At 40.4% G+C, this 20,823-nt stretch overlaps 1 long non-coding RNA gene across 1 annotated transcript in view; it reads right to left on the reverse strand.

The window, feature by feature from the left end:
* LOC123588326 overlaps positions 1-20,258 on the reverse strand; it is a 40,019-nt gene extending 19,761 nt beyond the window's left edge. The window contains exon 1 of the long non-coding RNA XR_006707808.1: positions 19,881-20,258. This is a non-coding gene — a long non-coding RNA (uncharacterized LOC123588326). The remainder of the gene's footprint in view (positions 1-19,880) is intronic.
* Between the last annotated feature and the right edge of the window lie 565 nt (positions 20,259-20,823).

The raw sequence follows: 20,823 nt of genomic DNA on the forward strand, positions 1-20,823 counted from the left end.
AAAGACCTAGGAATCCAAGCTTATCAGTAAAAAAAAGCCACCAAACCACAAGAGAAGACAGCAAGACAAGAAGTATAAAACAACCATGAAACAAGTAATAAAATGGCAGTAAATAGATACCTATCAACAATTACTTTGAATGTAAATGAACTAAATGCTATAGTCAAAAGACATTGGGTAAATGAATGAAGAAAAAAGCAGGACCCATCTATATGTTGCCAACAAGAGACTCATTTCAGACCTAAAGACACATGCAGATTGAAAGTCAAGGGATGGAAAACATTGATCATGCAAATCGAAGTAAATAAGTCAATGTGGCAATATTTACATCAGACAAAATATACTGTAAAGCAAAGACAAGAGACAAAGAAGGACCCTACATAATCATAAAGGGAACAATTCAACAAGAATATAAAACAATTGGGGCACCTGGGTGGCTCAGTCGGTTAAGTGTCCGACTTCAGCTCAGGTCATGATCTCATGGTCCATGAGTTCGAGCCCCGCGTTGGGCTCTGTGCTGACAGCTCAGAGCCTGGAGCCTGTTTCAGATTCTGTGTCTCCCTCTCTCTCTGACCCTCTCCCATTCATGCTCTGCCTCTCTCTGTCTCTCAAAAATGAATAAACATTTTAAAAAATTTAAAAAAAAGAATATAAAACAATTGTAAATATTTATGCACCTAACGTAAGAGCACCCAAATACATAAAGCAGCTATTAACAAACATAAAGGAAGAAACTGATAGTAATAGAATAATAGTAGGGGACCTACATCAACGGATAGATCATCTGAACAGAAAATCAACAATGAAACAGTGGCTTTGAGTGACACATTGGACCAGATGGATCTAACAGATATATTCTGAACATTCCATCTAAAACAGCAGAATACACTTTTCTTTGAGGAGTACATGGGACATTCTGCAGAATAGATCATGTTAGGCCACAAAACAAGTCTCAATAAATTCAAAAAGACTGAAGTCATATCATTGCATCTTTTCTGACCACAACACTATGAAACTAGAAATCAACTTCAAGCAAAAATCTGGAAATAACACAAATATATGGTGATTAAATAACATGCTACTAAACAATGAATGGGTCAATCAAGAAATCAAAGAGGAAAGTAAAAAAATGCATGAAGACAAATGAAAACACAACAGTTCACAATCTTTGGGATGTAGCAAAAGCTGTTCTCAGACGATAAATTATACCAATACAGGCCTACATCAAGAAGCAAGAAAAAGCTCCAAAAAATAACCTAAACTTACACCTAAAAGAGCTAGAAAAGGAAAAACAAACAAACCCCAAACCCATTGGAAAGAAATAAATAATAAATATTAGAGCAGAAATAAGTGAAATAGAAATGAAAAAACATTAAACAATAGAACAGATCAATGAAACCAGTAGCTAGTTTTTCGAAAAGATCAACAAAATTGATCAACCATTAGCCAGACTCATCCCTCCCACCAAGAGAGAACTCACATAAAATCAGAAATAAAAGAGAAAGAACAACCAACACCACAGAAATACAAATGATTATAATATTATGAAAAACTATATGCCAATAAATTGGATAACCTAAAAAAAATGGATAAATTCCTAGAAACATATAACCTCCCAAAAGTGAATCAGGAAAAAATAGAAATTTTGAACAGACTGATTACCAGCAATGAAATGGAATCAGTAATCAAAAATTCCCAACAAACAGAAGTCTAGGACCAGATGCCTTCACAGGAGAATTCTACACAAATATTTAAAGACAAGTTAATAACTATTCTTTTCAAATTATCCCAAAAAATAGAAGAGGAAGGAAAGATTTCAAATTCATTCTATGAGGCCAGCATTACCCTAATACCAAGACCAGATAACAGCAGTACAAAACAAGAAAACTACTAGCCAAAATCTCTGATAAGCATAAATGCAAAGATCCTCAACAAAATATTAGCAAACTGAATCCAAAACTACATTAAAGAAAATTATTCACCATGATCAAGTGGGATTTATTCCCGGGATGCTAGTGTAGTTCAATATTTGCAAATCAATGTGATACATCACATCAACAAAAGAAAGGCTAAAAACCATATGATCATTTCAATAGATGCAGAAAAAAACATTTGACAAAGTACATCTATTCATGATAAAAACTCTCAACAGAGTAAGTTTAGAGGTAACATTCCTCAACAAAATAAAGGCCATATGTGAAAAACCCATAGCTAATATCATACCCAATGGTTAAAAATGGAGAGCTTTTCCCCTAAGATCAAGAACAAGACAAGAATGTCCATTATCACTACTTTTATTCAACAGACCACTGGAAATCCCAGCTATAGCAATCAGACAACAAAAAGAAATAAAAGACACTTAAGTTGGTAAGGAAGACATAAAACGTTCACTACTTGCAGATGACATGATACTATATATAGAAAACCCTAAAGACTATACAAAAACTACTAGAACTGATAAATTCAGTAAAGTCACAGGATACAAAATTAATATACGGAAATCTGTTGCATTTATATACACTAATAATAAAGTAGCAGAAAGAGAAATTAAGAAAACAACCTCATTTATAATTGCACTAAAAATAATAAAATATCTAGGAATAAACTCAACCAAGGGGGTGAAAAACCTGTATTCTGAAAACAGTAAGACATTGATGAAAGAAATTGAAGATGACACAAACAAATGGAAAGATATTTCCATTGCTCATGGATTGGAAGAACAAAAATTGTGAAAATGTCCTTTCTACCCAAAGAAATCTACAGATTTAATGCAATCTCTATCAAAATACCAACAGCATTTTTCACAGAACTAGAACAAATAATCCTAAAATTTGTGTGGAACCACAAAAAACTCCAAATAGCCAAAGCAATCTTCAGAAAGAACAAAGTTGGAGGTATCACAATCAGTGATTTCAAGATATACTACAAAGCTGTAGTGATCAAAACAGTACGGTACTAGCATAAAAACAGACACATAGGTTAACGAAACAGAATAGAGAGCCCAATAATAAACCCACAATTATGTGGTCAATTAACCTATGACAAAAGAGGCAAGAATATACAATGGAAAAAAGACAGTCTCTTCAACAAATGGTGCTGGGAAAACTGGACAACTACATACAAAAAAATGAAACTGGACCACTCCTTTATACATACACAAAAGCTCAAAATGTATTAAATACCTAATTGTGAGACCCAAAACCATAAAAATCCTAGAAGAGAACATAGATAAATCCTAGAAGAGAACACAGGCAGAAATTTCTCTGACATTGGCTGCAGTGTTCTATATAGAAGTTGTTTGTGACTTGTCAAACATTTCTGCCCAGAGCTGCACATACATGGGTTTATTTGGCTTGTATTCCATTTCTGGACTCAGGGTCAGAACTGGCCCTTCTGTCCTGACACTAAGAGGGATTACTCTGCCTCACCACCTTGAGTCAGACCAGTCTGGCTCCATGGACTGGATTGGAGAGGGAAGAGAAATATGCAGGTTCCCAGGCTCCTAACACTGTGTGATACCATATGAGAAACAGAAAAAACAGCTTGCTCAGCACTGCAGTTAGGCAAACTTAATGAACAATCATAAATCATACATGGGTAATGTATGTGTGTGTATGTGTGTGTGTGTGTGTGTGTGTGTGTGTGTGTGTGTGTGTATGGCGCTGGTGGAAATACTGAGTTGGAAGTGTCTCACCTGAGGGGAGGACGCTCTTCCCAGGACCCTCAACTGGGACTCAAACCCACTGCTCACCATGAGGCTTCCCCAGGCAGGAGGCTGGATGCTGTGAGTACCCAATTTGATGTATTAAGACTTCTTTGTTCTCTACACTCTCTCCCTCTTTATGTTAACTATAATTGTTTAATTCCTTATATTCCCTTTCCCTTATAATTAATAAAGCTTTTCTCCACAAAACTAAGTGTGGCTATCATGAATTACTATTATTCAAAACAAGTAGCAACATTTTTCTAGATATGTCTCCTGAGGCAAGAGAAACAAGACCAAAAATAAACCACTGGAACTACATCAAAATAAAAAGATTTTGTAAGCAAAGGAAACAGCAAAAGACAACCTACTGAATGGAGAAAATATTTGCAAATGATATATCTGATAAGGGGTTAGTATGCAAAATATATAAAGAAAGTATACAACTCAAAACTGGAAAAAAAAAAAGCAGTTTAAAAATGGGCAGAAGTGGGGCGCCTGGGTGGCGCAGTCGGTTAAGCGTCCGACTTCAGCCAGGTCACGATCTCGCGGTCCGTGAGTTCGAGCCCCGTGTCAGGCTCTGGGCTGATGGCTCAGGGCCTGGAGCCTGTTTCCGATTCTGTGTCTCCCTCTCTCTCTGCCCCTCCCCCGTTCATGCTCTGTCTCTCTCTGTCCCAAAAAATAAATAAAGGTTGAAAAAAAAAATTAAAAAAAAAAATGGGCAGAAGACATGAACAGACATTTCTCCAAAGAAGACATACAAATGGCCAACAGACATGAAAAGATATTCAATATCACTCATCATCAGGGAAATGTGAATCAAAACCACAATGAGATATCACCACCCACATGCCATAAAGGCTAAAAATAGAAAACACAAGAAACAACAAGGGTTGGCAAGGATGTAGAGAAAAAGGAACCCTCTTACACTGTAGTAATAGTGCAAACTGATATAGCCACTGTGGAAAACAGTATGGCAGTTCCTCAAAAATTAAAAGTAGAATTACCATATGATCCAGTAATTCCACTAGTAAGTATTTACCCAAACAATATGAGAACACTAATTTGAAAAGATCTATGCACCCCTATGTTTACAATAACCAAGATATGGAAGCAGCCCAAGTGCCTATCAATAGATGAATGGGTAAAGATGTGGCGTATATGTATATATACATGCATGCATACAAATACACATACATACATGGATTACTCAGCATAAAAAAAGAATGAAATCTTGCCATTTGCCACAACATGGATGGATCTAGAGGGTATAATGTCAAGTGAAATAAGCCAGAGAAGGACAAAAACCATATGATTTCACTCATATGTGGAATTTAAGAAATAAACTAAATCAGAAAAAAACAAACAAACTTAAATATAGAGAACACACTGGTAGTTGCCAGAAGGGAGGTGGTGGGGAAATGTGTGAAACAGGTGGAGATGATTAAGAGTACACTTGTGATGAGCACTGAGTTATGTATAGAATTATTAAGTCACTATATTGTACTCCTGAAACTAATATAACACTGTACATTAATTACACTGGAATTTTTATTTTATTTTTTTTAAGTTTATTTATTTTTAGAGAGAGAGACACGGTAGGGGCAGAGAGAGAGAGAGAGAGAGAGAGAATCCCAAGGAGGCCCTGCACTGTCAGCACAGAGCCTGATGCGGGGCTCAAATTCATAAACCAAGAGATCATGACCTGAGCTGAGGTCAGACCCTTAACCAAATGAGCCACCCAGGCCCACCTATACTAGAATTTTTAAAAAAGGAATAGGAGAGAGAAATACACATCAACACAGCACTAGTTAAAGACTTCAATTCCACTCTTCCAATAATGCATAGAACAACCAGACAGAAGATCAATAGGCAAATGGAAGAATTGAATAACACTATAGAACAATTGGACCTACCGAAGATATAGAACACTCCACCCAACAAGAGCAGAATGTACATTCTTCTCAAGTACACATGGTACGTTCTCCATGATAGACCACATGTTAGGTCACAAAACAAGATATGAAGTTACCTTTTCCTATCACAATGGAATGAAACTAGAAATCTATAGCACAAAACCAGAAAATCCAGAAATATGTGAAAATTAAATGATATGCTCTTAAACAATCAGTGCATCAAAGAATTTACAAAAAAAATAGAGAATACCTTGAGACAAATGAAAAATAAAACACAATATACCAAAACATATGGGATACAGTGAAAGTAGTGCTAATAGGGAAGCATATCACTGTAAATGAGGACTATAAAAAAGCAGAAAGATCTCAAATTAACCTAAGTTAATACCTCAAGAAACTAGAAAAAGAAGAACCCAAACATGGAAGGAAGGAAATAAAAATTAGAGCAAAGATAAACTAAATAAAGAGAAAAACACTTAAAAAAAAATCAATGAAACTAAGAGGTTTTTTTTAATATTTATTTTTGAGAGAGACAGACAGACAGAGTGCAAGCAGGGGAGGGCAGGGAGAGAGGGAGATGCAGAACCTGAAGCAGGCTCCAGGCTCTGAGCTGTCAGCACAGAGCCCGATGCGGGGCTTGAACTCACAAACCAGGATATCATGACCTGAGCTGAAGTCAGATCTTGACTGACTGAACCACCCAGGTGCCCTGAAACTAAGAGACTGAAAACAATTTTTTTTAATGCTTATTTTTGAGAGAGAAACAAAGTGTGAGCAGGGGAGGGGCAGAGAGAGAGAGAGAGCAAGACAAAGAACCTGAAGCAGGCTCCAGGTTCCAAGCTGTCAGCACAGAGCCCAATGCGGGGCTCGAACTCACGAACCTTGAGACCATGCATGACTTGAGCCAAAGTAGGGTGCATAACCGACTGAGCACCGAGGCGTCCCTTGAAACTAAGATTTTTCAAAGAGCAATATAATTGACAGACCCTTGTCTAGATTAATTTTTTAAAAAGATTCAAAACTAAAATCATAAATAAAAGAGAAGATGGAAACCAATTTGACAATAAATTTCATATATTAAAAAAATAATAATAATAAATAAATAAATAAAAGAGAAGAATTTATCACCAATACCACAGAAATAAAAGGCATTATAGAAAAATACTAGGGACAGTTATCCGCCAACAAATTGAATAACCTAGAATGGATAAAATCCTAGAAACATTCTTCTGCTAAGACTGAGTCATGAGGTAACAGAAAATCTGAACAAACTAGTGATGGGCAAGAAGATTGAATCTGCTATCAAAGCTCACCAAGAGCAAAGGCTCACCAAGAAGGGAAGAGCCCTAGCCCATTAGGAGGCGTTGGTCTAGCTACAAAGGCCAGGGAAGCTGCCAAGCAGACGACCCAACCATTTCTGAAGGCCTGTCTGGCATGCTGTCGGTTTGAGCTAAAGGTTTCACAGCAAACCAAAGCACGTGTGAAGGTAAGTGGTTGGGGGTCTATTTCCCCAAATGCCTGTTGACTCCAGGATTTCCATTTCCTCCACTTGGGTGGGGGCGGGGTGTCAGTCAACCAACAGTGTGGAACCCAGTTATTGTGAAGCCTTAACCTGAAATGGTTCCGCTTGTCCCTGTAACTGTCCCCCCACCATCTTTTGGGGGTCTCCCTCATTTGGGAGCAGTTCCCTTAAGAATGCCTTGGCCCAGTTTCACAGCTTCATTTGTTTCATTCTGATATCCCATCTTGAGCTGAGTTCTCCTTTCTCTTCTCTTCCTTCCCAGAGTGTGTTTGGTAGAGGCGGGGGGGGGGGGGGGGGGGGGGGGGGGGGAGGAGGGGATCTTCCAGTCCGCTGTGCCCTAGTTCTTCCCCAAGTCCCCTCTAGTGTGGGGTGGGAACTGCTCTCTGAGACCAACTCCTAGGCGGGCGGGCCTTTGCCATCTTGTTTCTTGACTTTTAGGAACTAGGGCCCCCTCCCCAGGCAGCTGTCACCGGACATTCTCTCTCTGCTGTTCAGGTGGCAGAGGGAACCCCAGCAAGCCTGCTGACTGATTATATGGGCAGCGTGTGCGGTGCCAATGCCAGGCTCCCTCCAGGCAGGCACCCCGCTCTGCTGAGTGGGGACACACCCGGGAAGGGACGAGTTTCTTCAGAAGGACTGGCCGCCGCTCCTCCCCAGCTCAGTGTTCAGACTCAGGCTCAAGAGCTGAACGTGGGACAGGTCTGAAGGCAGAATGGGCTGGGTCAGAAACTGCTGCTTCCCTATAAGCCTGTGTGGAGGGGCTGGCCCACCTCAGCCCCTGCCTCAAAGGCCAGGGAGAATCTTCGCCTTCTGTCTTCAGCTTTGGGCCTTTGTCACTTTTCAGGACAGCAGGAGACATTGCACTCCCTGTCCTGTGGGAGGACAGGAGAGGGACATTGCTCCTAACTATGGCATTTGAATGGCCAAAGTAAGGGTGCCGACCGTGAAAGGAGACACAGGCACTATGGAAAGAGCACAGGCTTCAAGTCAGTCACTGGTTCAAACCCCAGGTGGGCCATGTATCAGTCGGGGGATCTTTAGCAAGTAACTTGTCTGTGCCTCAGTCTGGTCATCTCTAAAATGCCTTCCCCAGGGCACCCGGTTAAGTGGCTCAGTCGGTTAAGTGTACAACTTCCCACTTCCGCTCAGGCCACCATCTCAGGGTTGGGTTCCAGAGTTCAAGCCACACATCAGGCACCCTGTTGTCAGTGCAGAGCCCGCTTCAGATCCTCAGTTCCCTCTTTCTGCCCCTTCCCCCACTAAATGCATGCATGCATGCATACATACATACATACATACATACATACATACATAAAGTGGCTTCCTCACTGGGGAGTTATAACATCTTGCCAGCATTAACAAATGACCTTTCCCTTCCTCGGTTAGCATTAGCTTCTGCTGGGACAGGGGCCAGTGGTGGGAGCAGCTGCACCTGGCTGTGTGCCAGACCAGACCAAGGATCCCCTGCAGCTGGACAGCCCACAGAGGATCCCGTTCAGAAAAGTGCCAATCTGGTCCTCCTTAACCAACGCATGGCTTGATTCAACTCCAGCCAAGAAACACATACAACTGCAAAAAGTGTAAAGAACTGTTAGTGTTTACTCTTCCGCACTCCCATTTTTACTCAGCTCAGCCCGCCCCTCAGTGTGCAACCTTCCAGGGGAGGCTGTTTCACAGGCCGCTTTCGGGATAAAAAGAGGACTTGAAACAGAGAACTGAAAGAGAGAAAAGTCTCAGTCAATCTTTCTCATGATTGCAGGCTCAACACTCCTACACACAACATTAACAAAGAGAATTCAACATTAGATTAAAAGGACAATTACTTCAACCAAGTTGGGATTGTCTCAAAATGTAACTAAGGTTTAACAAAATATCTATGCATAAATTCTATCAGTAAATGTTTGCTAAAACACTACTAGTAAGACTTGTTGCAAAAACATGTGTTTAACATGTTATTTTTAAAGTACTCTTGTACTGGGGTGCCTGGGTGGCTCGGTGGGTTAAGCGTCCAACTCTTGATTTTGGCTCAAGTCATGAGATCAAGCCCTGTGCTCTGCACTGAGTACGGAGCCTGCTTGGGATTGTCTGTCCCTCTCTCTGGGTCCCTCTCTCTCTGCCCCTCCCCTGCTAGTGTGCTCTCTCCCTCTCAAAATAAATAAGTAAACATTAAAAAATGGCCTTAAAAAAACAAAGTACTCTGGTACTTTAACTTATGTTATTCTAAACCAAAAGCCAATATTATACTTGATGATAAAATTCTAGAGACTCTGTTATTTAAATCGAACAAAACAAGGATGCCTGTTATCACCATTAGCACTATACTAGTGTTCCGGAAGCTCTGGGCAATGCATCAGGACATGAAACAGAAAGGAGGCAAAAAAAAAATATCATCAAGAACAACAATTTGTTCTCATTATTTGCAGATGATTTTCATTTACTCGTTCATTAATTCACCAAATATACATTAAGAGCCTCCTCCACATCCACTCCATTAAGGACTCAGAATGCCAAACTTCCTGTCCCCACATAGCTGACATGAGGAGGAGGAGTGGAGAGACCACGAAACAAAACAAACAATGCGCCTTGAAGAAAACTCATGCAGCTAATGAAATAACAGAGGGGAGGGAGCCATTCTGTATCAGGTCAGCCTGCCAGAGGAAGGACTATTTGACCACAGCCTGAAAGGTACAAAAGAGTAAGCTGTGGGGCAATTGGTCTGTTTTCCAGGTCGGGGAGCAGCGAGGGCAAGGCTCTGGCGTAGGGACAAGGTTAGAAAGCTGGAAGATTAGACAGCAATGTGCTCAAGCAATAGCTAGGAGAAAGGAAAGGGCTCAAGACAGGGCCAAGTAGCAGACAACCAGAGGACTAATTGTTGTAGGCAGCATAATGGCCCCCAAAGATGGCCATGTCCTAAACCTCGGAATTTGTGATTATGTTAGGTTACGTGGCAAAGGAGAATCAAGTTTGCAGATGGAAATAAGGTTGCTAATCAACTGACTTGGAGATGGGGAAATTATCCTGGATTATCTGAGTGGTCCCAGTGCAATCACAAGTGTCCCTAAATGTTAAAAAGGGAGGCAGAAGAGTCAGTGCCAGAGTCATGTGTGATATAACAAACACTCAACTGGCCATTGCTGACTTTGAAGATGGAAGGGGGCCATGAGCCAAGGAATGCAAGAAGTTCCTAGAAGTTAGACAGTGTGAAAACACGGATTATTTCCTAAAATCTCCAGGAAGGAACATAGCCCTACTTCAATTACCTTAAAAAAATTTTTTTTGTTATCTTGATTTTAGGCCAATGAAACTCATCTTGAACTTCTGATCTCCAGCATTGTATGATAATATACTTGTGTTTTTAAGCTACTAGTTTGTGTTCATTTGTAACAGCAATAATAAGAAACTAATGCAATGGTGGATTACATTGATTTATTTTCAAATAGTGAAATACCATTGCATCCCTGGAATAAACCCATTTGGTGTATAATTCTTTTATAGTGCATCTATATTTATGAGGGATTTCTTTTTTGTGCTATCACTGTGCAGTCCGATAGGTTAATTCTGAAGTGTTCCCTAGAAGAGATTTATACAATTTAGAAGTCTTCAGATGTTTAGAATTCTCCAGTTAAGCCATTTGACCTGGAAATTTCTTTTACAGGATTTTAAACTGCAGCTTCAGTATCTCGAAGGTTACAGGGCTAAATTATTTTAGATTAGATGAATTTGATAGTTTGTACTTTTCAAGGAATTGGTTCACTGCATCTAAGATGTTGAATTATTGTGCATTGAGTCGTGTGTAGGACTCCTTTATTATCCTTTTGCAGGGTCTGTCGTGATATCCCCCGTTTCACTCCTGATACCGATCATTTCTCTTCTCCATTTTAAAAATTTGTCAGTCTTGCTAGAAGTTTGTCAATATTATTGATCTTTTCAAAGAATCTCTTTTGGTTTCGTTGATTATTTTCTATTACTTTTCTGCTTTGAATTCCTTAGATTTCTGCCCTGATTTTTTTTTTTAATTTTTTTTTTTTCAACGTTTATTTATTTTTTTGGGACAGAGAGAGACAGAGCATGAACGGGGGAGGGGCAGAGAGAGAGGGAGACACAGAATCGAAAACAGGCTCCAGGCTCTGAGCCATCAGCCCAGAGCCCGACGCGGGGCTCGAACTCACGGACCGCGAGATCGTGACCTGGCTGAAGTCGGACGCTTAACCGACTGCGCCACCCAGGCGCCCCTCTGCCCTGATTTTGATTATTTCCTTTATTCTGCTTGCTTTCTGCTTATTTTGGTCCAGTTTTTCAAGATGGCAGCTTGTGCTTTTGGTTTAAAACATTGTTTCTTTGTTATGAAAGTATTTAGTGCTATAAATCTCCCTCTAAGCACTTCCTCAGCTGTGTCTCACATTTTGATAGGTTGTATTTTCACTGTCATTCAGTTCATTCAGTTAACATTCATGTTCATCTTTTTAATTGCCCTTGAGACTTCCTCTTTAACATGTGTATTATTTAGAAGAGTGTTGTTCAGTTTCTAAGTGTTTAGAAATTGTCTTTTTTTCTATTTATTTCTAATTTGAATTAATTATAGTTAAAGAACACCATCTGTATTATTAACATTTTTAAAAATTTGTTGAGATTTACTTCATGACATTTGGTAAATGTTCCATGGGCGCTTGAAAAAAAATGTGTAATCTGCTCTTGTTGGGTAGAATGTTTTGTAAATTCAATTAGATTCCATTGGTTGAGAATTAGGATGATGAATTCTTCTATATCCTTGTTAATTTTCTAATTGTTCTATCAGTGTTGAGAAAGGGATGTTGAAGTTTCAAAATTTATTTGTGGATCTATTTCTCCTTTCAGTTCTATCAGTCTTTCCTTCAGATTTTGCAGTACTGGTGTTTAGAGCATGCATACACATGTAAGATTGCTATATCTTCTTAAGGGATTGACCTTTTTATCATTAGTAATGTTCCTTTCCATCTCTTTTCATTTTCTTTGCCCTGAAGTCTTCTTTGTCTGAGAATATAACCACACCTGCTTTGGTTTTTGCATATGTCTTTCCCCATCTTTTAATTTTCAACGTACCTAAATTGTCATATTAGAAGTGAGTTTCTTTTTTTTTTTTTTCCAACGTTTATTTATTTTTGGGACAGAGAGAGACAGAGCATGAACGGGGGAGGGGCAGAGAGAGAGGGAGACACAGAATCGAAAACAGGCTCCAGGCTCTGAGCCATCAGCCCAGAGCCCGATGCGGGGCTCGAACTCACAGACCGCGAGATCGTGACCTGGATGAAGTCGGACGCTTAACCGACTGCGCCACCCAGGCGCCCCCAGAAGTGAGTTTCTTACAGATAGTGTACAGTTGAGACATTTTAAAATTCAGCTTGCCAATCTTTTAATTGGTATATTTAGACCACTTACATTTAATGTGATTATTGATGTGAGGATCAAGTCTACCACTTTTTTAAATGTTTGTTTTGCTTTTAACTTCTTAGTTCTCATTTTCTTACTTTCCTGTAGGTATTATTTATTATTTTATTGCTTTAGGATAAGACTTTAGAGCAATTTTAGGTTCACAAAACATATATATAAAGTACAGAGATTTCCCATATACTTTCCACACCCACACATGCATAGCCTCCCCCATTATTAACATCATTCACCAAAGTGGTACATATGTTACCAAGGATCAAACTACATTGCCAAATTATAATCACTCAATGTCCATAGGCTACCTTAGGGTTCACTCTTGGTCTTGTACATTCTATCGGCTTGGAGATATGTATAATGACATATATCCATCATAATATCATACAGAGTATTTTCATTGTCCTAAAAATCCTCTGTGCTCTGCCTATTTATCCCACCTCTAACTCCTGGCAACTACTAATCTTTTTATTATTCCTATAGTTTTTATTTTCCAGAAAGGCATATAGTTGAAATCAGGTCATATGTAGGTTTTTCAAATTGGCTTTTTTTCCCACTTAGTAATATACGTTTAACGTTACCCCATGTCTTTTCATAGCTTGATAATGCATTTCTTTTTAGTGCTAAATAATATTCCATTGTCTGTGTGTACCACAGTTTATGTATCCATTCAAATGGACATCTTAGAAAAAGAAACCAATAAACGGACATCTTAGTTGCTTAGTTGCTTCTAAGTCTAGGTGTTACAAATAAGTCTTCTATAAACTTTCATGTGTGGGCTTTTGTGTGGACATAAGTTTTCTACATTTTTGGGTGAACACCAAGGAGTACAATTACTGTATTCTGTGTAAAAGGAGGTTTAATTTTGTAAGAAATTGCCAACTGTCTTCCAAAGTAATGATACCATTTTGCATCCCCACCAGCAATATATGAGAGCTCCTGTTGTTCCAAATTCTTGTCAGCATTTGGTGTTGCTGGTGTTCCAAATTTTGGCCATTCTAATAGGTATGTAGTGGTATCTCATTTTAACTTGCATTTCCATGATGACATATGATGTGCAACATGTTTTCATATGCTTATTTGCCATCTGTTTATCTTCTTTGGTGAGGTGTCAAAGTCTTTGGTCCATTTTTTTAATTGGTTGTTTTTTATTGTTGAGTTTTAAGAGTTCTTTGTATATTTTGGGTAACAGTCCTTCATCAGGTATGTCTTTTGCAAATATTTTCTCCCAGTCTGGTCTTGTCCTCTCATTCTCTCAATAGTCTTTTGCAAAGCAGAAGCTTTTTAACTTTAATAAAGTTCAGCATATCAGTTATTTCTTTCATGGATTGAGCCTTTGTTTTTATTCTATTCATTTATTTACTTATTTATGTGAGAGGAAGAAAGAGAGATTGAGTAGGGGAGAGTGAGAGAAAGAATTTTAAGCAGGCTCCACTCTCAGCACAGAGCCCAATGCAGAGCTCTATCCCATGAACCCAGGATCATGACGTGAGCTGAAATCAAGAGTCGGACACTCAACTGACTGAGCCAGCCAGGTGCCCCAAAGCCTTTGTTGTTCCATCTAAAAAAGCAGCACTATACCCAAGGTCATATAGGTGTTCTCTTATGTAGTTGTCTAGGATCTACAGTTTTGCATTTTACATTTAGATCTATCATCCATTTTGAGTTAATTTTTGTGAGGGGGTATAAGGCTTTTTTTTTTTTTTTTTTTTTTTTTTTTTTTGGTATGGAGAGGTGTTGTTCCAGCACCATTTGTTAAAGAGACTATCTTTGCACCACTGTATTGCCTTTGCTCCTTTGTCAAGACTATATTTGTGGGGGTCTTTTGGGGACCTTTTGATTCTGTTCTATTGATCTATAGATGTCTATCTTTTCACCAATACCACACTGTCTTTATTTCTGTAGTTTTATTAAGTCTTCAAGTCAGATACCATCAGTCTTCCAATATTGTCTTTCTTCAATACTGTGTTGACTATTTTTGGTCCTTTGCCTCTCCATACAAACTTTATTGTCAGTCTATTGAGATCTATAAAGTAACTTGCTAATTTATCCTGAGGATATGCCCTGTTAAGAAGAACAGAGTGCTCTGGCATGTTTCAAAATTTTTCCTTTTCCCTACCCCATGCCTGATGCCCTGTGGTGGTGTTTTTTCCTTGATACTTAATTGTGAGAATCTGGTCGAGCTCCTGGAGGTAAATCTCACTATCTTGTGGAGGCTCTCCTATAACTGGGTCCCCCTTTGAGTTTTTCTCTCAGACTTGTCCACACTGAGCCTCTAGCAATTACAGCTCAGATTTTTTGAGCTGGCACCTGGCACTGGTTTCTAATCATGAGTCTCTGCTCCTCTGGTGAGCTGCGACTCTATTTGCCTGTTTGACTCTCCAATCTCAGGGCAGTAGTTTGCTCTATGTCCTCCCCTTTCTTACGGATCCAAGAAGAGTTGTAGGTTTTTTAGTCTGTTCGGCTTTTTACTTGTTGTTAGAATGGAGTAGTGACTTCCAAACTCCATACATGTGGAACTGGAAATCTGAAGTCCTTCCTATAGATTTTAGACTTCCATTTGGATTTTCCTTATAGTTTTTATTTTCTTTTATTTTTTTAAAAGCTTATTTATTTATTTTGAGAGAGAGAACATGAGCAAGGGAGGGAGAGAATCCCAAGCAGGCTCCAAGCTGTCAGCACAGAGCCTAACATGGGGCTCGATCTCACTAACTGTCAGATCATGACCTGAGCTCATATCAAGAGTGGGACACTGGGGTGCCTGGGTGGCTCAGGTGGTTGGGTGTCTGACTCTTGATTTCGGCTCAGGTCATGATCTCATGGTTCGTGAGCTGGAACCCTGCATCAGGCTCTGCACTGGCAGCATGGAGCCTGTTTGGGATTCTCTTTCCTCCTCTCTCTCTGCCCCTCCCCCCACTCGTGTTGTCTCTGTCTCTCAAAACAGACAATACACACGTGTCCTTAATATACTCATGAGATTTTTGTATCAGAAGTAGTTGTCATATTACAGTTGACCCTTGAACAATGCAACCTCTTGTGGGGTGCCAACCCCTTGTACAGTTGAAAAGTCTGCATAAAACTTTTGACTCCCCCAAAACTGAACTACTAATAGCCTACTGCTGACTGGAAGCCTTACTAATAACCAGGAGTTTTACTGACAACATCAAGAGTCAATTAACACATATTTTGTATGTTACATGTATTCCTATAATAAAGCATACTAGAGAAAAGAAAATATTGAGAAAATCACATGGAAGAGAAAATAGATTTACAGTACTGTATGTATACTTATGAAAAGAAATGATGTTTAGGGAGCCAGGACAGGAGCTGCGGGCCTGGCGCAGGGATGGGGATGTTCAGCAGCCTGGTGGCCACAGCTTAGGAGCAGCAGCAGCTGCCAGGCAGGACTTCGGAGGGCAAGAGCAGCCTGCAAGTACGACAGCTGCCCCATTTGCCTGGGGGTGTACCACCAGCCCATGACCATCAGCAGCTGTGACCACATGTGAGCATGCCAGCCTCCAGGAGGTGACAGGGCAGGGCCCCACCAGGGGGGAGACCCACCACCAAGAGTCTATTCCCGGCCAGGAGGGTCCCAGGCCCTCCAGCTATCCCTGCACAGCCCCAAAGCTGGGGGCAGAGGACCGGGAGCCTGGGTGCTGGGGCCACCAGCTGTCCTTGCTCTCTGGATATGTTCCTATACTTTAAGCCCCAACTTCTGCCTGCCAGCCCTGCTCAGATACTCAGAGGGCAGCAGGTAAGACTTCTGTGCTTGTTGCCTTAGATTCATTCTTGTGGAGACTGGGCTGGGCAGTTGTAAATCAATGCCATGTGGCTTTTACTGTCAACTCAAGAAAAATAAAAAAGGTAATAGTCCATCTGTAAATGGACCCACGCAGTTCAATCCCATCTAGTACCTGTATTTACCTTACTTACATGCTTCTCCCGTGTCCCTGAAATGATGCAATGAAAGCTAGGTCAAATGCAAAGACATAGTCTATATTTTAAGCGATGAACACAGAACTTAGGCCATTTATGTACAAGAGAAAGAGGCCTCCTTCTCCCTTTTTCAGAGAGTCTCCTTGGAAATGTCTTACTCTAACCCTTTGAAATAAAACCTCCAGGGTCCAAATAAAGCTCAACGGTCAGCTTTTAAAATGTACAAATGTCTGTGTGTCCTTGGTTTCATTCCTTTTGAAATTTCAAAAGCCGTTACCTAGGAAGATAATGTTGTAACCTAGGTGTCCATCCTAGAACATAATTTTTTTTTCTCTTGGAGAGATAAGAAAAGGCTACTAGATGGGAATAGTTAGCTCTGCCATCAGGGAAACAAATGATTGCAGATCTAATCCTAATGATATGTGCAAAGTAACATGTTTTGGGAGGTGGGGAGTGAAAAAAAAATCCTCTGTTGAATATTAATTTCTAATCTCTGGAGTCTGAGGCTCTGATAGGAACACTGAGAAATCAAGGGGAGACTTATTTTCCCTTATTTCCCTTATTTCTCTTTTCCTCCCTTTTACCCTTCCCCATTTACATTACAATCGTCTTAGCTGGTCCACAACGAGGACCACATCAGAAAATGCAGTAATTTTTGTTTCAACCAAACATAATTTAGAAAAGTCAAGGGAAAAAAAAAAAAGAAAATCTATTATATATTTACTCCTTTTCTGTCCTTCTTGCTGAGGTTCTAAGATTCTTTCGTGTTTTGGTAATGGCTCACCTACATCCAATTCACGCATTTCAAGTGTACGACTCAGTATTTTTCACATATTCGCAGAGGTGTGCCACCATCACAGTCATCAGTTTAAGAACATTTTCATCACCCCAAAAAGAAACCCCATACTCTTTAGCTCTCACCCTCCACGTCGTGGGCAACCACAAAACTACTTTCTCTCTGGGCAGATTTGCCTATTTTGGAGATTTCATATAAATGGAATCTTGAAATATATAATGTTTTCTCACTGGCTTCTTTCGCTTAGCATAATATTTTCTAGGTTCATCCCTGTTGTAGCACGTGTCAGTACTTCATTCCTTTATATTCCCAGGCAATATTAATAATATTCCATCGGGTGCATATACCATATTCGATTTACCTATTCATCAGTTAATGGACATTTGGGTTATTTCCACTTTTCGGCTATTACGAGCAACGCCGCCAGCAACATTTACGTACAAATTTCTGTGGGAAGTAGGCTTTCATTTTTCTTGGGGACAGAACTACGTGTGAAACTGCTGGCTCACATGGTAACTCGAGGTTCAAATCTTTAAGGACGTGCCTAAAGGTCTTCCAAAGCAGCAGTACCATACTACATTCCCACCAGCAACTATGAGGGCTCCCATTTCCGCACATCCTCACCAACACCTGTTGTTGTCCGTCTTTTCCATAATAACCATCCTAGTGAGTGTGGAGTAGATCTCATTGTGGCTTGGCTTCGCATTTTTCTGGTGACCAATGGTGTGCGTGTTCTTTAGCTCTGGTTATTGGTCATTGTTTTATCTTCTTTGGAGAAATATCTATGCAGATACTCTGCCCATTCTTAACTTTTTTCCCCCCAAATGATTGACTTGGTAGAGTTCTTTATTATAAATGCAAGACCCTTATCATATATGTGACTTGAGAAACCCTTCTCCATTATGTGGGCTATCTTTTCACTTTATGGTATTTTTTGAAGTACAAATGTTTAAAATTTTTACGAGATCCAAATTATCCATTTTTTCTTTGGTTCTTGTGCTTAGGGTGTTCTATTTAAGGAAGCACTGCCAAATCCAAGGTCACAAAGATGTGCTCCCATGTTTTCTTCTAAGAGTTTTATAGTTTCAGCTGTCACATTTAGGTCTTCTATCTTTCTTAATGTTTGTGTATAATATGTTAGGGGTTAAGATTCCTTCTTTTATCATTTCCTTTGAGTGTTAAGAATTTCCTTTGGCCATTCTTTCAAAATAGCTCTACTGGCAATGACTGTTTTAGTTTTACTTCTTTTTTTAAAGTTTATATGTAGTTTAAGTATATATAGAGAGAACAAGAACCAGCAGGGGAGGGGCAGAGAGAGATGGGGACAGAGGATCCAAAGCAGGCTCTGTGCTGACAGCAGAGTGCCCAATGCGGGGCTCGAACTCACTGTGAGATCATGAACTGAGCCAAAGTTGGACCCTTAACCAACTGAGCCACCCAGGTGCCTCTGTTTTAGTTTTTCTTCATTTGAGAAGGTCTTGATATGCCCTCCATTCCTCAAGGACTTTTTCATGGAATATAAAATTGTGCATTGACAGACCTTTTCTTTCAGCTCTTGAAAAATGTTGTGCCACTTCCTCTGGCTTTTATAATTTCTTATGAGGAATCTACCATAATTTGGATTATTTTTCCTTTACAGGTAAGATATCATTTTTCTTATTGCTAAGATATTTTTTGTCTTTCTTTTGCAGAATTTTTATCCTGTATCTCAGTGTGGCTTTCTTGGGCTGATCCTGTTGGGGATTTGTTCAGCTTCTTGAGTCTGTTGGCTTGTAACTTTTGTCAAATTTGGGACATTTTCAGCCACTATTTTTTTTAACACTTTCTCAGCCGCACACTTTTTTTCTCATCTCCTTCTGAGGCTTCAGTAATACAAATATTAAATCCCACCACTCCCTGTGGCCCTGTTTTTTTGTTTTTTTTTTTAAGCTGTTTCTTCTCTATAGCTCAGATTGGGTAATTTTCTATTTTTTTTATTGCTTATATGGTTTTTACTTTTTTATATGGATATATAATTTATGATGATCTAGGTTTTATATTTAAGGTTATATAACTTATATGTATATTATAGTAATTATTATTGTTATTTGCCTATAAACCTCGGGACCCCCTCCATCCCACTCAAATAATAAATGTGAGCATTAGACACCCACTGCCCATTCAGGCCACTTGTATCACCTCTAAAAAGCTTCACCCTCCCACCTGCTCCCACCTGCCCTCACCCTCCCACTTGCTCCCACACCTGCTCAAACTCGGAAACCACGCCAAAGCAATTTTGCCACAACCATGTTAACGAGATGACCCCTTAACCTGGCATCTCAGAGCAAGAAGCTACGTACAGGACAGCACCAAGGGACAACTGGTCAACCAGACATTTTGACACCTCTATCCAAACCCTTCAGAACGGAGTGTGGTTCATGCCACCTACCAAGCAAACAAAAATCTTCAAAACTGCTTCTGACCCAACAGAGTCACATGGGACTGCAGCTGTCCCGGGGACCCAGCAAGGACTGGGGGACAGGTTCTGTACCAACAGAAGTGCAAGGGTAGTAACATCCAAGGCCCCACTTGAGGAGAGAATCTCACCTGTGGGTCCTGGGGGTCTCTTTCGCCTTCCAGGATGCCCAGGGCCCCCGGAGGCCAAAGCCCCAGGATACCAGCACAAGCTCCAGGGGCTCCAGGGGCTCCAGGCTTACATCGGCAAGGTCAAAGGCAGGAGCAAACCGAACGCGCAGAGGAACCAAAGGCGAGTCCACTTGATAATATCCGGTGCTGCCAGATTTGGCCACCTCCCACCAGCCAACCGTAGCCAATCTCCTCCTTCTCTACAGAACAAGCTGGTTCCCGAGGGAAAAAACAGCCCTTAACTCCCAGAACCCAATCCATACTAATGAATACACCAGTAACAGCTGGTCCTCAGATGCCTTGGGATATCTGTCCCGAGCACTGCTATCCAGAAAGAGCTAGGGCTTAGTCACTGTAGTGCACTTTACGAAGGTTTTAGAAAAAAAGCATGACCTGGGCTGAAGTCTGACGCTCAACTGACTGAGCCACCCAGGCACCCTGTAATATTTTAGCTTTAAAGTTTCCATTTGGGTCTTCTTTAAGTCTTCAATGTCTTTGGTGGGACTTCCTATTTATTTGCTGAGAATTTTTAGATTGTTCGTTTGTTTCAAGCATGTTCATAATTGCCATTGTAGTAACAGCTGCTCTAACGTGCTCGTCAGATCCTTCCAAAATCTGCGTTGTGGAAGGGCTGCTATCTGTTAATTATCTTTTCTCATTCAAGGTATGAGTGGCTTTCATTTCAGCCATTTTGGGTTATGAGCCTCTGGATCTTAATTTCACACGCGGCCTCTGTCCTTGTGCGAGGGGTGGGGAGAGGAGGCGAGCGCCATCTGCTGCCGACAGAGAAGGATAGAAGTTTCCTCCTCCCGCCTCCCTTGAGGCGGGGAGGGGGGCACAGGTGTGGGCGGGGTGGAAGCGTAGGCTCCTCACTAGGGTTTCCTTAACCTGGGGGTTGGGGCCC

This window comes from Leopardus geoffroyi, chromosome D3 (assembly GCF_018350155.1).
Source record: "Leopardus geoffroyi isolate Oge1 chromosome D3, O.geoffroyi_Oge1_pat1.0, whole genome shotgun sequence".
Classification (NCBI taxonomy): domain Eukaryota; kingdom Metazoa; phylum Chordata; class Mammalia; order Carnivora; family Felidae; genus Leopardus; species Leopardus geoffroyi.